We start from the raw sequence: 27,512 nt of genomic DNA on the forward strand, positions 1-27,512 counted from the left end.
TAGTTTGGTTTTATTCATTCTTCCCTGCTTGTATCTTATTATGGGGATGACTTCTGAAAGTAACATGTAAAGAAAAATGTGCATATACTGAAAAGTTATTGTTGATAAAAGTGACTGTTAATAATTGCTCAAATTGCCAATGAAATGTAAATGTGCCAAGATGTTTACATTCTATGAGGCATGTAGGAATTGAAACCTACTGAGAGAATAATCATGTCTTTCAGTTCATGCTCAGTTAAGGCTGTCTATTTAGTGCCATCGCTTACATCATTTATATTCTTCTTTTTGTTTTTGCCTTTGTATACAGTGGAATTTGTATATTTTTGTAATATTTAAAAACATCATACATACAGAGAAGTTGCAGACATAGTACAAAGAATTTTTTTTTTCCTGGTTCAAGAGTAGTTGCACACATGGTGCGCATCATCCTCACACTTCAGTGTGTTTCTTACAAACCAAGGCGTTCTCCTCTATAACTGTAATATGGCTATCAATATCAGGAAATGGTGATAGCATCATCGTTCAGTCTCTGAGGCTATCACATAGGAGGTGTCCTCATTTGGCCCATAATATTTAACTCCTGCTCAGAAACCTAAATTAGAGCAGGATACAGAAATCTACTGACCAGTAATAATAATCATCAGAATTCATCTTAGCTGGAACCACAGATAAGAATTAGGAAGGGATGAGAACTGATTCCAAATATTGGTCTCAATATAGAAGAAAAATGTCAACGTAATTCTAAGCACTGGCCTCCCGTACATAGGCCATTTCTTAGTACTTTGTAAGCACTATAGAAATTTTAATTGGGTTTTGGTATTTGGGGCCAATTTCTCAGACTTAAACAATTTGAGACTTTCCTTCATCTTTCAATCAATTATACCTTCTCTTCTTGGCAAATGATCCTGCATTTAAAATTTTGTCTTTAAGTAAAGTTTTCAAAATTGATAGTTCTCAACTAAGGGCAATCCCCCCCCCCCCCCCCCCCGCCCAAGGGTTCCTGGACATTTGGCAAAATCAGAAGACATTTTTGGTTGTTGTAACTGGGAAGAGGGCTGCTACTTGCTTCTAGTGGGTACAGACCAGGGATGCTGCTAGACATCCTTCATGCTCAGAAAATTCCTCTACAACAGAGCCCACAATGACCGCTGTTGAAGTTGACAAACCTTGCTCTCAAGCAAACTGGTTCAAATTCGACAATACATTAAAAAATCCCTTCACTACAGTCAAGTGGATTTTATTTCGGAGATGCAAGGGTGGCTTAATATTCACAAACAATAAAGGTGATACATCACATCAACAAGAGAGAGGATAAAAACCCTATGATCATTTCAATAGGTGCAGAAAAAGCATTTGACGAAGTACAATATCCATTCGTGATAAAAATCCTCAACCAAGTAGGTTTAGAGGGAACATACCTCAACATAATAGAGGCCACATATGAAAAACCCATAACTATCATACTCAGCAGTGAAAAACTGAGAGCTTTTCCCCTAAGATCAGGAACAAGACAACGGTATCCACTCTCACCACTTTTATTCAACATAGTACTTACTGGAAGTCCTGGCCACCAAATCAGACAACAAAAAGAAACAAAAGCATCCAAATTGAAAAGGAAGAAGTAACACTTTCATTATCTGAAGATGTCATGACACTATATATAGAAAACTCTAAAGACTCCACCAAAAAGTTAGCAGAACTGATCAATGAATTCAGTAAGGTCGCAGGGTACAAGATCAATATACAGAAATCTCTTGACAAAAAAAAAAAAAAAAAAAGAAATTTCTTGTATTTCTTTTTTTTTTAATGTTTATTTATTTTTGAGACAGAGAAAGACAGAGTATGAACAGGGGAGGGTCAGGGAGAGGGAGACACAGAATCTGAAGGAGGCTCCAGGCTCCGAGCTGTCAGCACAAAGCCCGACGTGGGGCTCAAATTCACAGACTGTGAGATCATGACCTGAGCCGTAGTTGGACGCCCAACCAACTGAGCCACCCAGGTGCCCCTAAATCTCTTTCATTTCTATACATCATTAATGAAGCAGCAGAAAAAGACATTAAGAAAACAATCCCATTTACAATTAGACTCGCAGATAATTAAAATACCGAAGAATAAACTTAGCCAAGGAGGTAAAAGACCTGTACCCTGAAAATTACAAAATGTTGATAAAAGTAACTGAAGATGAGGTCAGAGACTAGGGTCAAAAGTGGCCCTACCAGGGTCCTCCCTGAGTCTTGGGGAGGTGAGTTCCCAGAGAATGGAGCTCTGTGTGATGGCAAACTAGGCAGGAGATGCCATGGACCCTGCCTTTGGGGAGGGCCCTGGCAGATGCCTCCTTAGCTGGAGCTTGGAAAAGACTCACTGCCAGTGAAGTGAGGTACCCACCACGGGGGGGGGCCTTATAACCCAACTCAGAATACTCTACCCTGCCCTGAAAGGAAGAAGGAAGGAGGGAAGGAACAAAGGGTGGGAAGGAGGGAGAAAGAAATTGAAGAGGACACAAACAGATGGAAAGATATTCCATGCTCATGGATTAGAAGAACCAATATTGTTAAAATTTCCATACTACCCAAAGCAATATACAGATTTAATGCAATCCCTATCAAAATATCAACAATATTTTTCACAGAACTAGAATGATCATAAAATTTGTATAGAACCATAGAATACCAAGAAGAGCCAGAGCAATCTTGAAAAAAGAAGAAAACTGGAGGTATCAGGATCCCAGATTTCAAGATCTACTACAAAGCTGTAGTAATCAAAACAGCATGGTATTGGCACACACAAAAATAGACACATAGATTAACAGAACAGAATAGAGAGCCTAGAAATGAACCCATGAGTATATGATTAATTAATCTATGACAAAAGAGGCAAGAATATGCAATGGGAAAAAGGCAGTCTGTCCAACAAATGGCATTGGGAAAACTGGACAGTGACACGCGAAAGAATGAAAGTGGACCACTTTCTCACACCATACACAAGAAGAAATTCAAAATGGACTAAAGATTTACATGTGAGACTAGAAATTCTAAGGATCCAAGAAGAGAGCATAGGCAGTAATTTCTCTGACATCGGCTATAACAATTTTTTTTTCAGGTAAGTATCCTGAGGCAAGGGAAACAAAAACAAAAATAAACTATTGGGACTACATCAAATAAAAAGCTTCTACACAGCAAAGGAGACAACAAAACTAAAAGACAACCTACTGAATGGGAGAAGATATTTGCAAAAGGCATATCTTATAAAAGGTTAGCATCCAAAATATATAAATGACTTTTAACATTCAACACTAACCCCCCCCACCAAATAACCCAATTAAAAATTGGCAGAAGAAATGAACAGGTATTTTTCCAAAGAAGACATACAGATAGCCAACAGACACATGAAAAGATGCTCAGTATTGCTCATTATCAGGGAAATGCAAATCAACATTACAATGAAATATCACCTTACACCTGTCAGAATGGCTAAAATCAACAGCACAAGAAACAGTAAGCATTGGCGAAGATGTGGAGAAAGGGCAACACTTATGCACAGTTGGTGGGAATGCAAATTGGTGGAGCCACTATGAAAAACAGCATGGAGTTTCCTCAAAAAATTAAAAATAGAGTTACCGCATGATCCAGTAATTCCACTACTGGGTATTTACCCCCAAAAATGAAGACACTGATTTGAGAAGACACATGCACCCTTATGTTTATTGCGGCATTATTTACAATAGCTAAGATATGGAAGCAGCCCAAGTGTCTGTTGATAGATGAATGGATAAAGAAGATGTGGAATATATATGCAAGGGAATATTACTCAGACATAAAAAAAAGAATGACATCTTGCCATTGACAACAACACGGACAGATCTAGAGGCTGTAATGCTAAGTGAAATAAGTCAGAGAAAGACAAATACCATGGGATCTCACTCATATGTGGAATTTAAGAACCACGACAAATGAACAAAGAAAAAAAGAGACAAACCTGAAAGCAGACTCTTAACTATAGAGAACAAACTGATGGCTACCGGGGGAGAGGTGGGTGGGGGGATGGGCAAAATAGGTGAAGGGGATTCAAAGTCCACTTGCCACGATCAGCACTGAGTATAGAATTGTTGAATCCCTGTATCACACATCTGGAATAATACTGTATGTTAAGGATACTGGAATTAAACTTTAAAACAAAATAAACCAAACTGGTTCAAGCTGAAGATCCTTCAACCTCAATTTAACATATTGATAACTTAAATACCTCGATGGCACATTTTCAAATGAATTTTACTGATTCCGAAATTATTATTTGAAAATGCTGTTTAGAGTTCAGGTTCCATATAACGTAAGCTGCCCACACCTGAGAACCCACAGGTGGGGCCCATGTGGGAAAGTAGCAAGCTGGAGCCAGTCTCAATAAGATGTTGCAGTAAAAAAAAAAAAAAAAAAAAGAAAAAAGAAAAAAAATGTAGATATTTGAATCAAATCAAGAGTGAGGTCAATCTCAAAAGTACACTGTGCTTCTACTGAGGAAATTTCTAAATTTGTAAATGCACAGAAGGCAAAAGAATGGAATGGGTTGAGACCTTGCTGCTCATACTTATAAAGTCTATGGAACTGTTATGTTTCTGTAAAGACAAAGACCCCAAACACCCAGAACAAATATTTCCCCATGGAATGGTAACCATTAGCAACTACATCCTGTTGCTAGGCAAGTTCAGGTCAGCTCGGGGAGTGAATGAGCAGCCTCCAGTCACAAGAGGCATGATGTCTCTGCGTGACCTGTGGAGCATATTTCAGCAGCTACTGTTTTGTTACTGCATAGGTGAGGCGAATAGGTTTGTTCGAGGTCCCCGTTTGATTACACTCACCCACGCTTTCAAATATGAGCTGACCTGGAGGACGTTGAAGGTTGTTTTTACCACCTTTGTTGGATGAAACTAAATTGGAGTGCTGAATTTAAAGCAATAATGAGAAATGTCTTTTTATTTATCAAACAGGAAGAAGTACTTTTAAAAATACAGAGAAACTTGGGAAGTCAGCATTAAAAAGGGTAAGAAAGTCACACGGGGGTGCCTGGGTGACTCAGTCGGTTGAGCGTCCGACTTTGACTCAGGTCATGATCTCAGTTCTTTAGTTGGAGCCCAACGTCAGGCTCTGCATTGACAGCTCAGAGCCTGGAGCCTGCTTCGCATTCTGTGTCTCCCTCTGTCTCTGCTCCTCCCCTGGTCACACGCTGTTTCTCTCTCAAAAATAAATAAAGACTAAAAAAGAAAGCCATACATAGAGCTCCTAAGGCAAACTCTGATTTGGATGATCGATAATAGTTCAACTGGTGGAAAATATTTTAATAGCAGGGACCAAGCTGAGAGTAAGCCTGTATATAATACTGTCTATATTTATGTTACTAATAGTGAAGCTATTTTGAAGTAACGTGATAGGCTGATCCAGACTGCCACAGGACCGACATACCTAACTTACTTTCACTGCTCACCTTCCCACAAAATCTAGGCTTTAGCAGAGTATTAATATTCCCAGGGTATACCACATGCTCTATACCATGGTTCTATATATATTGTTTCTTCTTTTGATCGACCAACTCTATTATTTAGAATATATCATTTTCAAAAAATGTTTGAGAGGGGGAGACAGAGATAGAGAACAAGTCATGGAGGGGGCAAGAGGGAGGGAGAGAGGGAATCCTAAGCAAGCTCCCCGCTGTGCATAGGGTTCAACCCCATGACTGCAAGACCATGACCTGAACCAATATGAAGTGTTGCACACTCAACCAATTGAGCCACCCCAGTGCCCCTAGAATATATCTTATTAAACTAAATGTAATGAATTAAAATGTGAAGTAAAATGTAATTCCAAAGAAAGTTTTCTGGAAATCCTAATTTAAACTTTTTTTTAAATGTTTATCTATTTTCCAGAGATAGAGAGAGACAGAATGCAAGTGGGGGGTGGGCAGAGAGAGACCAGAGATACAGGATCTGAAGCAGGTTCCAGGCTCTCAACTGTCAGCACAGAGCCGGATATGGGGCTTGAAGCCACCCAACTGTGAGATCGCAACCTGAGTTGAAGTCAAAGGCTTAACCTACTGAGCCACCAGGCACCCCTGGAAATCCTACTTTTAAATGCTTTAACTCAGGAGTCCTCATTTTTGGTTCCACAACTGCGGTCATCATTTTGTCTTCTTTGAATACTAAATCTCCTCTAGAATATGGACTATCCCTCCATCTTTTTAACAGCAGTGCCTCGGATATATACAATATACAAGGGTCTCATTTAATATGCCTGTTGGATATATTAGTTAACAGATAAGTATATAATTATTCATTGCACCTCTTAAAATATGTTTATTTTTGAGAAAGAGATAGAGGCGCAGAGAAAGAGAGAGAGTGAGAATTCCATGCAGGGCTGTATCATCAGCACACAGTCTGATTTGAGGCTCCAACTCATGTGAGATCACGACCTGAGCCAGGACCAAGAGTCCGATGCTTAACCGACTGAGCCACCCAGGTGCCCCTGTTTATGATATTAAACAAAGCTTGCATATCCTACATACACCCAACTTGGTTGAGGAATAAATTTATTGCTTGATTTTATGGGCTAAAGTTTTGTTAAGGATTTTGATACTTATATTCATGAATAAAGTTGGCCAATAATTTTCTTGTCTAGCAATGTCTTTGATTTTAATACCAAAGTTACACTGTCCTTATGGAATTAATTAGGAAGGCTTCCTACTGTTATGAGCAAGACTGTAAAAAATTGGGATAATCTTTTCACAGAAAGTTTGGAAAATGCTTCTCCAACATCGTCTAGGCCTCTATTTTTTTTTTTTTTTTTTCTGTTTGGAAGGAGGTTAAACCCTCGCTACAGGTCTGTGATAGTCATGAGATTCCTGAGGATGTTATTTCTTCTTTAGTCAGTTTCAGCAAGTTGTGTTTTTCTAGAAATCTATGTCATCTTAGGTTTCCATGACTTTCCAGTGAGAACTATATTTCAGTAGAAACAGATAGCCCTGTTTGATGAGAGAACATTTTTCATGAGAGATTTCCATTTAATGTATATGGAAGGAATAATATAGTAGTTAAAAGATACAACATATTCGTTGCCTATACTGACATAAGTGTCTTAAGAGAAATTCACTGATGGATGAAACCATTAGATTAAAATTTGAGACAAAAGTTTAAAATGTAGGGATCGGGCTGTCACAGCAGGAGCCCAATATTACATGCCTCGTTATGAGATCCAAAATAAAGCATATATACCATTTTTTCTGTTCTTGCCCCCCATTGTTTTTAACCTAAATCTAACCAAGATTTTAGAGCTATTTTCCACTTATGGAAAGGCAGAGATTGAGTAACAGGTTAAATGACACCATTAAGAGAGCAAACACCTTAATTCAAATGTGAGAAATTCTATAGGACATGGACTAAAATTCTGCAAAATTGGTGAGATAAACAAAAGTGGATCTAGATTAAAAGAGATTTATGACCCCCCCCCCCACAATTTAATGTATGGGTCTAGTTTATACTGTACTTTGAGAACAGTTTTAAGGAAATTGAAAAATATATATATACAAATTGCAGAATAGGAGTTGGAAGACACCAAACAATTTATTAGTTTTGCTTTATGTGATAGCAATATTGCTGCTATTTATACAGTTTTAGAGAGGAGGTATGTTGGGGTAAAATGATAGGATACCCAAAATGTTCTTTAAAGGTAGTCTACAAAGAATGAAATAAAAATGAGGATAATGAGGTAAGTCAAATTTGAATGATGTACGTATAAGGCTTTATTATGGCAGTCTCTCTACTCTTGGCTATGTTTAGACTTTTAAATTTTTAAAGTATTAGAATACAGTTGATAACCCTTTCTATTTTACCTGTAATTATAGCACCTAGTCTCAGTTTAGAGTGTTTAGGGCTACCTATTTCCCTTTAAAATGCCTCTTTTATTCCATTCCACAGATTAACCCATGGAATATGTGGCAGTATCTTTTTTGTTTCTGTGTATTATTTTCATATTAAGCTACAATTGTTGACTCTATGTATTCATTAAATTTTCTTACTTTCCCCACACTCTGCCAGAACTCTCTGTATGTCATTTATATCAATTTTTAAGTGTGCTGCTCTGATTCCCTATATTCTTAGTAATTTTAGATCTGCTTGTCTATCAAGAATCAAGATAAGTATGTTGCTATCACTATGATGGTGCAAATTTATCCATTTCTTTTATGTATTTGAAGCTATTTTATTGGCTGTAAACCATGTTTAAAATTAGTATGTATTTCTGGTAAAGTGAAATTTTATCATGATGCCATAACCATGAGAGCCTATCTTTTTTTATCCTAAACCTATTTCGTCCGATACTAATTTGTGTTCTCTAAGTTAGCATTTCTCTAAGTTAACATTTACCTGATCTACGTTATTTTCCAAACTTTTCTTCATTTTGTGTGTCCTTAGACGTTAAATATGCTCACGTGAACACCCGTATCAGGTAAGTTTAACTCATGGATAGTTACTGTAATTTATATACTAATGAACCAGACTTTTGAATTTGGATGCTTGAGTTGGTTAATCCCCACTGATTTTCTCATGTCCTTACACTCTATCCTGATTTTACTCTTCAGGGACCTAGACTGGAGGTCTGAGTTTACTCAGGTATATCATCAAGAACGTCTTTGTCTTCAGCTTAAATGAGAAGCAGTAGATGAACTCCTAAGATTCTTAGGAGTCCCCCCACCCCTCCGCCCCCACAGCTTTGGCTGGCTGCTTCTTGCCTCAGGTCAAAGCTGCTTCCTTTTCACACCAGTTCCTAACAGACTCATCTTTACCCCATGGATTTCTCACAGTTCTGTGTATTTCACTGCGTGTTCCTCAACTTAATCTTAAAGGAGAAAGGCAGTTGTTCTGCTACGTCACCATCTTGACATATTGTAAGAAGTATGTTCAGCCTCACCGGCAGTCACGGAAATTAAAATTTAAAAAGTAACAAAGCCCCATTGTCACCTACCACCCCGGCAAATGTTATTTTAAAATAAAGATTCCCAAAGTTAACAGAGGTTTGCTAAAACGGGCTCTGTTTTCAAGACTACTGGTGAGGTCTAGGAAGGTACCATCTATCTTGAAATATGTGTCAAAAGTCTTGCAGCCCATAAAGTCTTTCATACAGCCACTCTACATTTACATTTAACTACAAAAATATCTATCGCTGTATTATTTACGATAATAAAAAACTGAAAGCAACTTCAACTTTTAACACTTGGGGATTTATTACCTACTTATGCTGTGTCCAGAAAGTAGAATACTCTGCAGCCATTTAAAAGAATTTTTAAAGACCGCATATAAAATATAGAGCATATTAAAATATTAAGGGTTTATATCTGGGTAATAGAAATATGAATGATTGAAGTTTTCTTCTCATTACTTACCCAAGTTCACTATTTCCTAGTGAATATGTGTTAGTACATTGTTTTAAGAAAATTACCTCCCATACATCACTTATCCTGAAAACCCCTCCACCCACAGATGATAGAATGTAGTCAACTATTTGAGCTCATGTGCTAGTGGATTAGCCCTCCAGCATCTTTTGCATTTTGATATTAGCTTTATTGTCCCATCAAAAGTCCAAGCTATGGAAATGGTAGACATACCAGGAGCTTTCAGGAAATAGAATAGCCCTCACATTCCTGAATCATTCTATACTCTTGTACCATCTTTCTATTTGGAGATAACATACACACACACACACACACACACACACACACACACACACTCAATCTCTCTCAAAATTTGTGTACAACATCCTGGGACACACTGGCTGTTAACTAGGTACCAGAGAGTATCAGAAAGTAGCACTGCTCAAATCAACACTGAAGCATATATCCTATATGGTTCCTATTATGACAGCCTGTTAAGTTATATGTACCTTTCTAAGAATCAGGCATTCAGTCATTACTGTTTTCTAAGAGCAGAGGTTCTTAAACAGGATTCACTAGATCCCCTTACTAGGTCCATAGGGCATCAAAATATTCAGACTATTAAAATTAAAGGTTAACTAATAAGTTTGGGCTGTGACAACACTGTGTAATCTTCTCCCTTAAATATATCAATCTTCCTCACTAAGAAAAAACATTTTTTTTTTTAAAAAGGTAATGAGGGGCGCCTGGGTGGCTCAGTCAGTTAAGCATCCAGTTTCAGCTCAGGTCATGATCTCATGGTCCGTGAGTTTGAGCCCCGTTGTTGGGCTCTGTGCTGACAGCTCGGAGCCTGGAGCCTGCTTCGGATTCTGTGTCTCCTTCTCGCTCTACCCCTTCCCGACCTGCACTCTGTCTCTCTGCCTCTCTCTCAAAAATAAATAAACATTAAACAATTAAAAAAAAAAGATAACTTGGGACAATCCAAGAAGAATTTAGATTAACTTAGTCACTTGGTGTGGTTTATCTACTACAGAGAACTGCAATCTATTTTGTGTTCCCATTCATGGAAACATAGCTGAATCCCAAACCCAAGACGTAATGGAAATCATTAAGGAAAACAAGTAGACAAACAAACAAAACAGCCTAAGAGATGCAGAAGGTTGATCCATCCAGGTTTTTTGTTTATTTGTTATTGTTTGTTTTCCTCCACGGCCACCACCCTTAGTCAGGACACCATCATTTCTGGGTAAGACACTGTAATGAATGTTTTAGGACCTCCTTGAAATCTTGTTACCCTACACCTCATCCTTTACAAGCCAGTCATATTTACCCCTTGGAAATCCAACTCTGATCATGTCGTTCCTCAGTTTAAAATCCTTTAGTGACCACTCATCACCTTGGGTTAAAATACATATCGCTCAAGAGGTCTTAACAAAACTTTGTCTCCAAGATCTGACTTAATGCCTGCTTTTCCACAGTCAATTTACTCCATTTGGCCCATACCAGACTTCCTATTTAGTTCCCTTATTTTTAAGTAAGGGAATCCATCTCTTAGCATGCACCATAAAATAAGGAAAGTAAGCTATAAATGGCAGAGAAATATAAAATTTTATAAATAATCTGTAGAGAATAGAGCTTTTGGCTCACTTGGACAGGCAGACAGTATCTATTCTGTCAAGTGAGGGATAGTGAGTTGAACAGCAGATTGGTACCACACACTTCATGGTCAGTCCCTTTACCTGTCATCATGCCTTCATCACGAGGCTTTGGCCAGCTAGAATCAGTCTTCAAAGCATCATGATTTCAGTTTGCAGAAAAAGGAGTAAGCACCCTGATATACTGTTTGTCCCCCAGAGCAGGCACGTTACTAGGCACATAATAGACGCTCAATATTTCTCAACAAATGGTTAAACAACCTGAAGGATAGTAGATACTGGAATTGAAAGATACCGAGTAGGATTTTGTCACCAATCTTATTAGACTGACACAGTATAGCTAGAGGGTTGGTATGTAATAAATATAAAAGGTTTTATTGTGTGCTGTCATTTTAACAAAGTGTGACTTATATAACATTGTTTTTGTAACCAGTATTATTTTCCTTACATGTGATTATGCTTTTAATTAATAATTGGTAACAGTTAATGAACCACATTTCCTAGACATAAAGGTAACTGATACAGTTATAAAAATTACTCAGAAATGGCAGTTTGTTGTGTGAAGTTATTCTAACACTGTGCTTTCCACCCGTCTTGTCGCACAAATGTGCCCACATTCAGTGGTTAACCACATTGAACGGAGGAGCATACGGTAGCAACCGAATGGTAGTTCATCATCTATGTGGTCAAAACTTTTGTCGAACGTTACACCTAAGAGCTGTGGGTTTTTACAGACAGTCTTTAAAGTACAATTGTATTTTCTTACATTGGCAATTCCCGTCTGTTCGTAGACTGTAAACTTGACTCCAAGTGTGTCTGAGAAGCCCTCTTTCCTTCTAACCCAGTACTTACACCATTACAGAATCACTTGCAACTTAAACACACCAGTGTAGTTTTCTTTCTCCTTCATTAGTTTCTCTTAATGTTGCTGGCACTTAGGATGGAACAGGTCTCTTTGCAAAGACTCTTGGGAGGAGTAGAAAAATAACAACGTGACAACTCTAGGCTAATGCGTCCTTCTTTGTGACGTCTTCAAATTAAGCTAATTATCTATGGCACTGAACTTAGAACTTTTGCCGGGATGACTTTCCCCAGAATATTTTAAAGTCCAGTTATCAGGTGAGGGGCAGCAACCACTCTGTACTCTCCTGCCACAAACAGGCTTTTTCACTCACGAAACTACTCATCAGCACCCAGGGCTGTCCATTTAATTGCTATAGTACAACAATATCGAGTGTTTTTCTGAGCTTCCAAATGTAATAAGTCTGTTTTGAGAAAAATGGGTGGAACTGTTGGTGGCCAGAATGCACTTTCAAGTGCTGCTGTGGGGTATCAGTAGAAAGAGCACTGATCTGTGGGCTGAAGTCAGAAGCCATAGGTTCCAGACCCGTTCTCTCCCTGACTAGTTGTGTGACCTTGAGTGAGCCCTCTGGAGATCTGCAATTGTGTTAGTTTCCCTCACTTCTATGCAAGGATGGCAATGGATGATCTGTAAAGCCTTTTCTAGCTCTCAGGTTTTTTTAATGCTCTATTTAGTTTAGAAATAGAGGACTTGCTTTTGGCTTATAATCTGACCTGGTGCTTTAAACCTTTTTGCCTTGCAGCTGACTCTCTATAAAGTTAAATGTTCATTCTCGCGTATGCCATGGTTTATTAGAAATGAGTGTTAGGAAATGTGGAGAATCCTATATTTAACATCTCAGAATTGGATACTAGTTTGATATAAATAGCAAGTTGTTATCTGAGTAGATTACAATGGATTTACTATCAAGTAAATTAAATCACTGGGGACAGATGTGTTTTTAGAATTGTCTGAGACAATCAATCTGTGAGTAGAAAATTTTTGGTACCTGCCAAGCTGTCCTGTATAATTCAAAGATATGTCACCCAAGCACTTCCCTTTCTGTAGCCAATAGAGAGTGTTAGCAGGGAAGAAATGATCAGAGAGGGGACAAGTGTAGAATAGCATACTATAGGCTTTCTGGTAGTTATGAAGCATTTGGAAGAATGAGTAAGAGTGAGTAGAAAAGCTAAATAGGAGGCAACATGACAAATAACAAAAGGTGCAGGAGGCAAATATTATAAATAATTATAAAGTAATGCTGTGTGGCTGTTTGATTTTATGCAAAGAGAAACAGGGAACCAATGGTAGGGGGGGACATGACCAAAGTCATGAACCAGAAAGAGGCCCTGAGCTCATTAGAAGGAAAATGGTGAGGTAGAGAAGGCCTATGATGAACACATGGCAACTTTCATAGATATAAGAAATAAGGAATATGTATTGGGAAATGGGAAAAACCTTTTTTTTTTTTTTTTTTTTTGAAATTCTTTCCCAGTGAGAAGTGGATAATGACTACTGTTGGCAATATTTACCGGAGCCATCCCTAAGAGGGTATGTTTGGCAAAGCAGGAGATAGAAAACTTACCAGATAGTAAATACATTGTAGGATTTATGGTTACATTGTTTCCTGTTGCATCTTTAATAAGTTACCGCAAACTCAGTGGTTTAAAACCCAAATATAGTATAGTTTTAGAATCAAGAATATAGTTAGAAAGATTATATTCCTTCTGGAAACTAGTGGAGAACCTGTTTCCTGGCATCCTCCAGCACCAAGACCCTGTCTATTCCTTCGATTGGGGCCTCTTTTTCCATCTTAATAGCCAGTTGCAAAACGTCTTTTAATCTCTTTCCTGACTCTGACATTGGGCCCACCCAATCTTCCCATCACAAATCCTTAACCATATCTGCAAAGCTCCTTTTGCCATCACAGAAATTAATGTATTTACAAGTTCCTAGAATTAAGACAAGGGCATCTTTGGTAGGCCATTGTTCTGTTGACCACAGGTTCTTGAGTCTCTTGTTGCGTTTACTGAGCTCTGACATCATAGATAAAGAATGACCGTAGACAATAAATAAACCAATGGGAGTGGCTGTATCCTAATAAATCTGTGTTTATAAACACAAACCCTAAGCCAGAACTGTCACATGGACTATAGTTTGCTAATCCCTAGAATTTTTTTTTTTTTTTATAAAGCTCTCATGCTAGGGAATTCAAGCAGGAACAAACTTAATATAGAGAATTAGAGGCTTGCGCATACATTAGAAGAGCTACCAGGAATGAAGGGAAGAGGGCTCTGCAGGCTTTCAGGATACCCAGAAGGGCAGAAGCCCCAAGGAAGCAGATGATCCTGGCTGTCTAAAGCACTAGTCTGGGTAATTTTTAGGAGGAAGCCAGGAAGCCCTAGAAGCTCTACCTTTATCATATACCTGCTCTTAGCTGGTACTGAGTGTGGGGAATGTAATTTCCTGGGTTTTAACTTTTTCATGGGAGAGCTTAGAAGACTATGGGTTGTATTCAATTTCATCAGATAATACTGGTGAAGATGGTCAATCTGGTTTAAAAAAAAGTGATTTAAAATGAACCTGGAGATTTGCCATGAAAGAGCAAATTCACCAGAGAAATATTTGTTGGAAAGTGAATGGTCTTCTTCATGCCAGAGTGATTTCCCAGTTCCACAGTTTGGCTGATTGTTAATAAGCATGTGGAATGTGTCTGTTTTTGCTTGTCTGGTTTTTGTTTTCACCAGCTGGACATAATGCAGCTTGCTAGGACAGCTTTGAGATCAGTTGGAGATGGATCTCAATTCTGCCGCAACCTCTTTCCATCTAAATTACCTTGATCAGTGCCTTAGCATCAAGTTCCTCATCAGTAAAATATTTGTCATACTACCTGTCACATGATTTAGAAAGGAAGAAAATGAAATAGGAGATGTCAAGTGCCTGATAAAAAATTGATGCTAAACACGTAACTATTATTATCTCCCCTTTATTATTTGCTCCTGAGACTGAGTTGCTTAAAGAATTTTAAATAAAGGATGGTTTGCCCATTGAGCGCTGTTACTGGGGAAAACGCCCCAATTTGTCCAAGAACAACTCTGACACCAACTTTAGGAAGCAATGTACCAGTATTATGACTGTGGCAGGTGTTAGTGTAAGGAGAGTGATTTTCTGTCGACCTTTGTACCTCTGACTGTGACTAGGCAATGACAACTAAGACTTAGATGCTCTCAGAGGTTGTGGTCAAAGAAGCTTCCACCTTTTCTCTTCTCTTTCCTTCACAGACTCCCCTTTCCCTTGACAGTTCTTATTCAACCCACCTCATGGAAGAGACTACCTCTCTCTCCTCAGATACAATGGCTCGCCAATCTCTTCTGATACCCACGGGATAAATACAACTGGAGAAGCAGGTCAGGGTGGCTAATGCTATGTACCTGACCATCCTTGAAAGAGAAGGAAATCTCATTTTGGCTTCAAGTCCCTGACACACACTCCAATCAAGCTTTATGATCGAGCTGAAGTCTGACTCCCATTTGATGTAGTTCTCTTGTTCGTATCCTGAGGTCAGAGCTTGGGGTATGGTGAGGAGATAAGTGTTAGGATTTAAGCACCAAATCCTGCTTTGTACCCTGAAGAATTGGCTTGAGACATGTTGTTTCCATTTTTATCTTTGGTTAATAATGAGTTTCATTTAAAAGTTTATTAACACAAACCTAAAAAAGTATGCTTTACTTTCTACTTATTATTCAAAGATATATAAAAACTTCACCTGCAATAATTGTTTCCTTATATGTTGTGCTACACTAATTTCTTTAAGAAGGTGAGAGACTTTAATGTGGTAAGTTTTAGTGGAAATTTATAATGACTTAGGAGACGGAGGAAAGGAGGTCTAGCATGCAAAATATGCGTTTATGCATTTTGCTTTTGGGGCACATTACATATCTTGTGTCCACTGAAGTTTCTGCTTTTATTATTATCCTTACTGATGAGAAAAACCGAAGTTATATAACTTGCCCAAGGATCACACAACAGATTTTAACAGTGTCCAAAGAATGAGCCAGAGGCAGAAGCTTAATGAAGAAATACTTAACCTTGCTGTCTGTGGTTCTCATCCTTCATCCGGCTCTTTATCATCGGTTTTGGCCTGGGCACAGAGAGGTCCCTCACACACACACATGCCTAGGAACTCCAGACAGGCCTCATGCACAGAGCGCCCTGCAGTGAGCTGGAAATCAGCAGTACATCTTGGATGAGAAACCCTCCACTGCCAATCATACCAGAGGCAAGAGCAAGTGAAGAATATGCTGTCAGCTTCTGGCATTTCTCCCTAGAGAGGAAACTGAGTGCTGGTTAATAGAGGCCAAAGGTCTCTGTGGCCTTGGGATGAATTCAGGGGTTCAGTGATTGAGCAGAAGGAGGAGGACCTAGCCTAGGGGATGGTAGTAAAACCTCTCTTATGAAGCAGAAAATCAGCTAGAACAACCCACTCATAAGATAAACTGGCATTAATAATAGCTTAGCTGACTCTGAGTTACCGTGTACATTTTCTGTGAAACAGAAAGATGAGCTCATCTATGGGCATATCTACAAGTACCTACTGCCGACAGGGGAGTATTTCAAAGACCACCTTTCATTTTCTCATTTGTTTGCCTTTAGTAACTGGCTTAATATCAGTAAGAACCACCACAAACACAATTGTTGAGAAACATTAAAATTCCCGTTGCTGGGAATTTAGAAGATCTTTTTAACTTTCGCTCCCAAGCACTGAGGTGAAGATATGGTAAGAAGAGTCTTCCCCCAAACTGATATTGAAACTCAATTTGGGGCGCCTGGGTGGCTCAGTCGGTTAAGCGTCCGACTTCAGCTCAGGTCACGATCTGGCGGTCCGTGAGTTCGAGCCCTGTGTGGAGCTCTGGGCTGATGGCTCAGAGCCTGGAGCCTGCCTCGAATTCTGTGTCTCCCCCTCTCTCTACCCCTCCCCCGTTCATGCTCTGTCTTGGTCTCAAAAATAAATAAACGTTAAAAAAATTAAAAAAAAAAAGAAACTCAATTAGTTAGAACACCAAATTAAGCATTAGCAAGTATGAATTCCAGAATCCTAGGGTTGGAACTCTCATTAGCTTTCTATAATTGGAGTCTCCAGTTCCTCATGAGATATGTAGAATGAGCTTGATAATGTTACTGGTGGTTGCAAGGACTGGATTATAAAGTGACTACGTGAACACTGAAAATCTCAAGCACTAGAAGAAGGTAGGTTGTATCGTTCCAGAAATCCAGATCAGCCTGACTTTCACACAACACTGAATCAGGTCAGTCGGTGGTGCGGGTGCTGCAATCCATGGAGGAGTTTTTCTTCCCATGGAGGCTTCCACCTGAGGTTCACAAACCCCAACATGGCTTGGGAAAGACACTTCTCACATGGATTGAGAATATCAAAAAGGGCCAAGAACGGATACCAAAGCCGACTGCATTTGAATGCACTTGGAGGGAGGTGGATACAGGGTGCCACACGTTATTGTGGTATTAAGCTTGATTTTATTCAACATCTTTATTAATCATCTAGAAGATGAGAAAAATGGCACATTAATTAAATCTGCAGATGGTGCTAAACAGACATTTCAGAGTTCATTGTGGACAAAGTAACGATATAAAAAGACTGGGTTTAAAAGAAGGCAGAACAAAACACTAATGAGTATTTGTTTTGGTGCCATAAAGGCTCAAAACACACCTAGAGTGGAATATGAAATGCTGCTAAAGGCCCTGAATGAGGCAATAGAAAATAATTAGCATTATTATGGATACAAGTTAAAATATTATTGGCAGCAAAAAAGAGCTGTTTAACTAAATTCCTGTTTTGTTATGTCGTCCCTTTGTCTGACATCCAGACTTCATAGATGAGGCATGCCAGACACAATGGGGACCTGCACATCGTGATGTGGGACTGGGAATATTTAAGGACTTTATGTGGGTGTCCCTTCAAATATACACTCCAAGATGGAGGTCATCAGCCCAGTTCCCACTGGCTTGCTAGGTCATGGGCCCTTTGTTTTCAAGATCTTGCCCCAGTTTATCCCACAAGAAGCTGCCAGAGTCCTCTTCTTCCGACATTGGTCAACCTGCCATTTCCCTGTCTCATGAGGCAATACCGAAGGACCTTAAATATATTCCTGAATTAATACCCTTCTATTTTTTGCTAGTTTTTTTATTTTAAGATAGTCATCAGGTTCTAAACAAATATCTACTCTTTGTTCCTCCAAGTACTTTTTTTAAACCCTTTCATAGGTCATCCCCCTAATTTTCTTCCCATCCCTCTCCATGTGTATCAGGCAATGTCCCAATAAGTAGATGACATGCACAAAATAGAATACTTCAAAAAGGGTTTACTTACAAAAAGACTATTTAAAGAGGTATGGATTTCAGGGAACCACACATTCGATGCAGGTACCAAAATTAACTGTTAGGCCCGCTAATTCTGAAGGGATAAGAAATGTATCAACAGTCATGTAAGGGTGACAGCCTTGAGAGAAGCAGTGACATTTGATTCAGGGGCACACAGCCAGCTGGAAACAATTTTGGTGGGATTTAATGAAGGAGATGAATGCCACCCAGGCATTTCCCTCACCAATCTTAGCTAAGTCATTTTTTTAATTTTTGTGAGTCTAGTGGATGTGAGCGAGTATCCCATTGTGGAGTCTTTTTTTGTTTTTGTTTTTGATTCTGCATCAGTGATTGCTTGAGTGACTTTTCACTCCTATTTTTTCCTGTATGAATTTTTTTTTGTATTTTGCCTATTTTAGGAGGGTAATGTTTTTCATTTTCTTATTAATTTGCAGGTGGTCTTTGTATGTTCCAGATATGAACATTTTGATTGTTGTGCCACAAACACCTGCTTTTAGGTTGTATATTCAAATTTTTCTTTAAGGTCTTTTTTGAAAATCATAAGTTCTTAATTTTATTAGAGTAAGCTTTGATTTTTTTCTTCATGACTCACACTGTTCTTGAATAAATCCTCTTTCTCAAAAGCATTATAAGAATACTATTGATTTTTAAAGATATTTTAAAGTTTTCCCTTTTATATTTAAGTTTTTAATCCACTATATACATGCTCTTCAATCATGTTTTTCTTGGACATTCTTCAATATAAGTTTATAAATTTTTGTTGAGATTATGATTAAAACTACATTGAATCTTATGATCAAATTGGGAAGAACTGATATATTTGGGATATTCAGTCTGCTTATTCATTAACATTGGTTGCTTCTCTATTCTTTTAGTTCTCTCAACAAAGCATTATACTTTTCTCCATTAAAGGTCTTAAAATCCTATTAGATTTCTAGGTTTTTTTTTTTTATACAGACATAGTTATACTGTTCTAAGAGTTTTTTAAAGGCTGAATTTACGTTTGTTTAGCCATTTATCCTGGTGAATAGAAATGTAATGTTTAACTTATTGATCTTTCAGTAAGCAAAAGTGCTTAATAATTTATGGAGTATTTGGAGTTTTGAATGCAGACAAAACATCTGTGAATATTAGTTTTGTTAATTACATTTCAATCCTATCTTTGCTTTTTTTTTTGGTCTGGTGATGCTGTTAGGAGCTTCAGTATTGGATAGATGGGGCAATTATGGTCACACTTATCCATGTTCCTGAAGAGAAAGGGAATGTTTCTAACACTTCACCATTGGGCAGAATGTGTACTGTAAATAAGCATAATATTTTGAAATTATAATTTTGTAACTCCTCTAGATTATTTGTGCCAATTCAGGAATCTATTTTGTTGAAAAATACTTGACTATTACCGGTGCAGAAGTCGACACTACAGAGGCCTAAAGTTAAGTTTATGAAGATCTAATATTCAAACAGATTTAGAAGAAAACTGGAAAAACAGAATGTTTAAGTCCATCCTCTTCTCTCTTCAGCTCTCTCCCACCTCATGGACTTTATCTCCCAAGGTCCTAACCTAGCTCACTCCATTGTTGTTACTCAACCTGAAGAACAGAGTTGCCACTGTTTGAATTGTTTGATATGCTAAAGATTAGGGGAACAAAAGATAACAGATTTGAGGGTAAAACCTTAGGAGTACACTTTTAATATGTTTAAGCAAAACTGCTTATTAAGTATCTATCTGGTAGTATCTAATAGGCAGCCAACAGCAGAGTCTGGAGCTGAGAAGAGGCCCAGCCTAGTGATAGAAATCTGGAAGACATTAGTATGTAAAGATAGCAGGTAAAGTCACAAGATAGCATGCAATCACCAAGGGCTAAGTGAAGACAGAGTTGAAGGGATCAGGGACTCAGCAGTTCATGTTTGCTTTAATTTCCCTTGCCTCTGGAGACATGTTTAGTAAGAAGTTGCTGAGGCCAAGGTCAAAGAGGTTGTCCTTGTTTTCTTCTCTAGGATTTTGATGGTTCTCCGTCTCACATTTAGGTCTTTCATGAGAGAAAGAGGAGCATTTTTGCACTGCTGGTGAGAATGCAAACTGGTGCAGCCACTCTGGTCAACAGTATGGAGTTTCCTCAAAAAATTAAAAATCCATCTACCCTATGACCCAGCAGTTGCACCACTAAGTACTTATCCAAAGGATACAAAAATGCTGATTCAAAGGAGAACATCCACCCCGATGTTTATAGCCACATCACCAGCAATAGACAAATTACGGCAAGAGCCCTGATGTCCATTGACTGACATCAATGCATAAAGATGTGATGTCCATTGACTGACATCAGTGGATAAAGGTGTGATTATACAGAACACACGCATGCGCGCGCGCGCGCACACACACACACACACACACACACACACACAATGGAATATTACTCAGCAATCAAAAATAATGAAATCTTGTCAATTGCAACACTGTGGATGGAACTAGAATGTATTATGCTAAGGGACATAAGTCAGAGAAAGACAGGTATCATATTATTTTACTCATATGTGGAATTTAAAAAACAAAACAGATGAACATAGGGGAAGGGAAGGAAAAATAAGATAAAATCAGAGAGGGAGCAAACCATAAAAGGCTGTTAAGTATAAGGAACAAACAGAGGGTTGCTGGAGGGGTGGTGGGGAGGGAGGATGGGTAGATGGGTGATGGGTATTAAGGAGGGCACTTGTTGGGATGAACACTTAGTGTTCTATGGAAGTAATGAATCACTGTGGTTTACTCCTGAAACAAATACTACACGTATGTTAACAAACCTGAATTTAAATAAATAAATTAGGGGTGCTTGGGTGGCTCATTGGTTAAGCATCAACTCTTGGTTTCAGCTCAGGTCATGGTCTCATGTTTTTGAGTTCAAGCCTTACATTGGGTTCTGTGCCAACAATCCAGAGCCTGCTTTGGATTCTGTCCCTCCCTCTCTCTCTGCCCCTCCCCTACTTTCTCTCTCTCTCTCTCTCTCTCTGTCTCTCTCTTTCTCTGAATAAACTTAAAAATTTTTTTAAAAATTGGGGCGCCTGAGTGGCTCAGTTGGTCCAACTTCGGCTCAGGTCATGATCTCGCGGTTTGGGCGTTCAAGTCCAGCGTCCGGCTCTGTGCTGACAGCTGGGAGCCTGGAGTCTGTTTCAGATTCTGTGCCTCCCTCACTCTCTGCCCCTCCCCCACTCACACTCTGTCTCTCAAACATGAATCAACATTAGAAAAATAAAAAATAAATAATTAGTTAGTGAAAAAAAAAGAAACGATCAAAGACTGAGGTCTGGGAATGCATTTTAAAACTTGGTATATGAAATAAAGCCAACAAGAAGACCGAAGAAGAATCATCAGTGAAGGAAGAGAACCTAGAGTTCAAGAAACTTAAGTGCAGTGTGGACACCGTTTCAAGGAGGAGGGTAAAGTCACCTGGGTCAAATGATGCTAATAGTTCAAGTAAGAACAGAACTGCAAACTTAGCACTGCATTTCGCAACATACAGGTCATTAGTAGCCTTCAAGGTTTGGTGAGATGGTTGATGACAGGTTCAAATGAGAAGAGGGAAATAGAACATCCTTCCATGCCTAGTTATGTGACCCACTGTTTTCACTTGTCGATATACTATAGCTTCTGCGTGCTTATTCTTTTCCCTTTACTTTTTATTACTCAAGTTATAATTAACGAATCAGTGTTATATTAGTTTCATGTGAATGATATAGTGATCCAAAAATTCTGTATGTTACTTAGTGCTCATGGCTGAATTTTAACGGCTGAATATTCCTCTTATAGGTGATTGTGCCCTGGTGCGTATAATTTGGAACTTCTCAACAGAATTTTTTTTTTCCCTTTTGCTTTAAGTACACTGGTTTATTTTAATCCTCATTCTGACATTCTATGTTTATTTACTTAAATTGTCACAGACAGGCTTTCTGGCTAAAGGATTCGTGTAACATAGGTCATGCAAGTATATATAATGTTATATTTCACAAAAGAATACAAATGGCTAATAGTGAAATTAAAACCATGTTTATCTACTATCAATCCAATAAATGCAAATTAAATGTTCGGAGGAAATTTAATCAGAATTTTGAGAGCTATTCTAAGACTCCCTGCTTAAGTGAAAGTAGTTTAGAGTCAAATCTCGTTAACATTTTTTTTTTTTCTTCACCCTTTCATTCAACATTTTTGAGTGATTGTAATATGCCTGACCCTGGAGAGACAATGACCGGAAGATAAACATAATCCTATTAAACTGCTTGCCTTAGATCATCCTGCATTTTCTTAGCTAGCAAACAGTGTATAAAATAATGTTGCCTTTATCTCCTCTTACACCAGTTGATAAGTAGGATTTATGTAATTTTTGGTGTTTAACTGATCTCTTGATGCTGGATAAGGATCATTTATACCAGTGATTTTATAAATATATTTTTATATCTTGACTGAGCTGGGATATTGAGGTTAAGTAGCTTTATCCCTTCTGTTACTCCTAATTATTACCCTGTCATTTATCATGGAATATGGATTTTTATATTTTGAGGTCAGGACATGAGGGATGAATGTCAGGGAATCATAAAATGCTCCAGTATGGGGTGTTTGGCTTTTTTTGTTGCTTGGTAACTGGGGATTCGTGTGGTTGGAGAGGGGATTTGTTTATTTAAGACATAGCTAATTAAAGGCAACGTTTCTGGACAATGCTTGAAATGTAGAGTCTACTCCTATAAGTACAGAGACAGAGATTTAAAAAAAAAGCCAGAAAACCAACCCAACAAACCAACAAAAAAACCTCCCAAGATTCTTCAGAGCCAATGGGCCTCTGTCTGTTACAAAAAAAAAAAAAAAAAAAAGCCTGATGGGTTAAAGATGGAGGACTGTTTGGTGGTTGTAACAAAAACAAATGATACCATCTGGTAAAGACAAGAGGGAGAGAGAGAGAAAGAATACAATATGCACATTTGAAAGGGACAGGAAACAGGAACTCTCTGATACTGGTAGCAGGAATATCAAATGGTACCTTCCTGGAGAGCAATTTGGCAACAAGATTTTAGAGCCTGAAAATGTTCACTTGTAGTAATTTGTCCTGGAAAAATATTTGGAGGTATTCTCAAAGATTTATGCATTATGATATTTATTACAGTGTTATTTATAAGAGTTAAGGAGTTGAGAACAATGTAAATGCTTACCAATAGGCATTTGGTAAAATTAATTAAGGTATATCTATGTGATTGATTACTCTGCAGCAGTTTATAATCATATTTTCAAAGACTATTTCATGGCATGGAGAAATACAATATAATGCTAAATTAAAACTGTCAGATACAAACAAACAGCATTAAATAGCTACCACTTATTGAACATTAATTTTGTACTAGGATATGTGTTCAGGGCCTTATAAACACCTCATTTAATAATCCTCTAGCAAATCTTCAAGATAGTTATTGCTATTCTCAATTTATATGTTGTGAATCTAAGGTTAAAGTTAAGCTGCATTTCAAGTCCAATTTGTCCTACTAAATGGAGCAGTTTCAAAAATGTAGACACACTAGAGGGGAAAGGTTTCCTAAAAATCTGAAGTTTTATGTGCTTCTAGTTCACAGGAGAGAGCAAGCAGATCATGAAATAAAGGTAAGATTTATGGAGGGTTATATCTTTTAATGTATTTTAAATTAATCTGGTAAGTGATGAAGGGATCTTCAAAGTTTTTGAAACAAGGAGTGAACTTACATGACTTTTGCGTTAGAATGATAACTGAAGAATTGCACCAAGGAAGGAATTTCGATTGTGATGATTGTTGAAACATCAGTTGATGAAGGTCTAGTCTGTAGGAAGTCATAGTGAAGATGGAGAGCAGACAGCTTAGAGACACATTGTAGGTGAAGAATTAACCAGACTGTGAGACAGGTAAGAAGTTCTAAGATACAGAAGAGGGAGGAGAAAAGAATGCCCTTACGTATCCATTATCAGTGGCTGTATATACAGCAATAGCGAATGAAACAGGACAGTTGTGGAAAGTTCATATGTAGGAAGACAGAGCCCGAGTTTGGTTTTGAAGAAGTTTTATGTGAGGAAGCACTTTAAGGAGACAATCCAGAAACAGAAGTTTTTGGAGTTTGGGGGAGAAAACTAAGTTTCCTAAAACTATACTAGAAGGATAGATTTTAGGGTCATTTGCATAGTTATTTGAAGCCATGAGAGTAAATGAGATTTCCAACAGAAAAGATAAAGAACAGGGCTTCTCAAATGAGCATGGATGGGAGTATCCAAATTACCTGGAGAGATTCTCAATTATATATTCAGTCATTGCCCACTCAAGAGATTCGATTATGTCTCTCCCCTTTACAGAGGGCAGGGAGACTGGTTTGAAAAAGTAGGAATGAGCTTCTATATATGTATTTTCAACTGCCAGGCATACTGATAGATGCTTAGTACACATTTATTAAATACATGAAGAATTCATGGAGGCAATTAGAACTCTTGAAGCAATACTCCCTGAATTAAGTGCTGAGGTTAATATAACTCTGATCACATCCCTAATTGGTGATGGGATATATCACGAAAGATATTTCCTTTTGAAGAGCAATAGGGCCTGAAAGAAATCACTTAGCATGCTTGAACTTACATGCGGTGTATATTTCAGCATTGTATTTGTAATTAGGTATTGAATCTTTGAATTCATTTTCTTTCAGGAATAGTTTCCAGGCAAACTCATAAGGGCCTGTTTCATCCCAATATATTCTCAAGTAGTGTATATTTTTCAAAGAAAAGTGACACCAAATCATATTTTGATAAATTGGGGACAGCATATTAAAGCAAAGTAACCATAAAAAGCACACAGAGTGGGTTTAATATATAAGGCTATGTCTGAGCTAAGATAATGAAGGATAGAGAAAAAAAATGGAAGAGTCCTAATGAGTGAGCTGTTAAGAGAAAAAAGATGGGTGTAAGGTTGGAAATTTCAAGTGGTAGACTAGGTAATGATTTCAGCTCAGAACATCTTGAGTGCTCTTCAGAGAGATGTCATTTATGGGTATGAAGAAATCAGATGACACCAATCATCTCTTCATATGGAACATTTCAAGATGTGCCCCTTAATTTACAAAGGTTTTTAAACTTGAAAGTGAAACTTTTGTGTGTATATAGAGGGACAAGAGAAGAGAGAAGAGCAAATACACGGAAGCTTGTTAGCCCCCACATCTTGTCCACTTAAGCTCTTGGTTTTGATGTGTCACGATGTTAATACTCATGTATTTCCTATATTGTGCGTGTATCAGAGAACTACAGGGAATTATAAGAGCTGTCGTTTCCTTACATTATAGCTTCTGAATATGCCTCTCAGGGAAGAAAGGGACTTGGATGGTAATTCAGTAAAATGTGTGGTGGTGTATTTGACTATTTTAGAAAAAATAAGAATTTTTCCATTGAAAACATTTTAGTCTGTTTTAAGTCAGCCAGACTGAAAATGAATACATGTGCAATTAAGTACAGTTTATACTTGAGTTGGTTAGGTGGGCACTGTATTAATCCCATGTAGGACATAAGCAGCTCCCAAAGTTAGAATCTGGAGTAAGAAATGGACTGGCAAGGGTGTCCTTGCAGCATTTTGAGCACCAGTTGATGGAAGAGTATCTGGATTTCAGTGATAATAGAGACGGACAGTTAGAAGACAGAGATGAGACACAGATTAAGGGTAGAATTAACTATACTCAGAGATACCCCTCCCACATTTAGGTTTAGAAACCTACCGCTGCCGCTCAGCCTGTGATACTCTCTCATGTGCACATGAGAGCCAGCATATCCTCAGGTTTGCTGCATAGACGGTCCCGATGTGCCCAGACATATTTCAAAGTCAGACAGCAGGTTCTCAGAATTGGTCCTCCAATTTTGGAACTTCCTCATGAGGGCTAGATTCTAAAGCCAGATATACATACCTGGAAGCCTGCCACCAAAAAGGCTACAAGGTGCACTTTCTTTAGGTTAGGTGGAGGCAAGAAATGTCAAAGCTATGGTTCACATAGAATGAGAAAACCAGTGTTGGAAAAAGTCTTGGAACGAAGACTTTCATTATTTTGCAAGACTCTAAATAGAAGAATAGGTGCTTTTTTTCAAGTATGGGCAGGGCAAGTGAACTTTAGGAGACTGAGGCAGACGTGCCTTTTTTGATATGCTTTTCCAACTAGTCCTTGACATTTGAGAATGTCTAAAGGTCTTTGACCAGGGTATGGGGTAACAGACTTTGTCATACTCAGCTTGCTAAACCATAAATTGGCATAAACTCTTTGAAAGGCTATTATATCATTATATCAAGGGCCTTAAAAATACATCACACACACACACACACACACACACACGCACATGCACACACACACACCTCTATCTCTACCCTTTGATCGAGAAAGATGTCTTCTAGACTTAATATAGCAGGTTAATTTCCTATCCAACACTAAGACTGTGGTCCAAAAGGCCTACCTACCTGAACTGTACTTCAGGGAATTGTTGAAAAAAGCTCAATAGCATTTGTCACCACCTCCCTCGTTATCTCATGATTCTCAGCCTCTTTTGGCCGGAGATTCATGATCCAAGTATGTCCCCTAGAAAACACAGGCCTTAAAAGTCACTGAATTTCTACCACTGGTATTGCTTAGGTCTCTAACCTAGACTATAATCCTTATTTGCCAACATTTTATCAACATTTTAAATGTTTTTTAATTTTATTTTTGAGAGAGAGAGAGAGAGAGAAAGTGTAGGAAGGGCAGAGAGAGAGGGAGACACAGAATCCAAAGCAGACTCCCAGCTCTGAGCTGTCAGCACAGAGCCTGACTCTGGGCTCAAACTCATGAACTGTGAGATCATGACCTGAGCCAAAGTCAGATGCTTAACCAACTGAGCTACCTGGGGGGCCCCTATACCAACATTTTAACTATAGGAACACATTTATTATTACTCTTGGATGCAAAGAATTCTCACCATCTTCGTGTTCCCACATCTCACTGGAGTCCATAATCCCCAGGTTTAAAAAAAAAATTCTTAAGGTCCAAGGTCTTAAAAATATAGCACCAAATTCTGATGGGCTTTATCAGGTCCTTCACCTTTTCCACAGGAAGCTTAGGGAACAAACAAGAAACAAAAATCCCACGTTCAATTTAACAACAACAACAAAAAAATGTAACCACCAAGAACTAACTTCATTGTGGACAATTCGCCT

This window comes from Acinonyx jubatus, chromosome B3 (genome assembly GCF_027475565.1).
Source record: "Acinonyx jubatus isolate Ajub_Pintada_27869175 chromosome B3, VMU_Ajub_asm_v1.0, whole genome shotgun sequence".
Taxonomy (NCBI): domain Eukaryota; kingdom Metazoa; phylum Chordata; class Mammalia; order Carnivora; family Felidae; genus Acinonyx; species Acinonyx jubatus.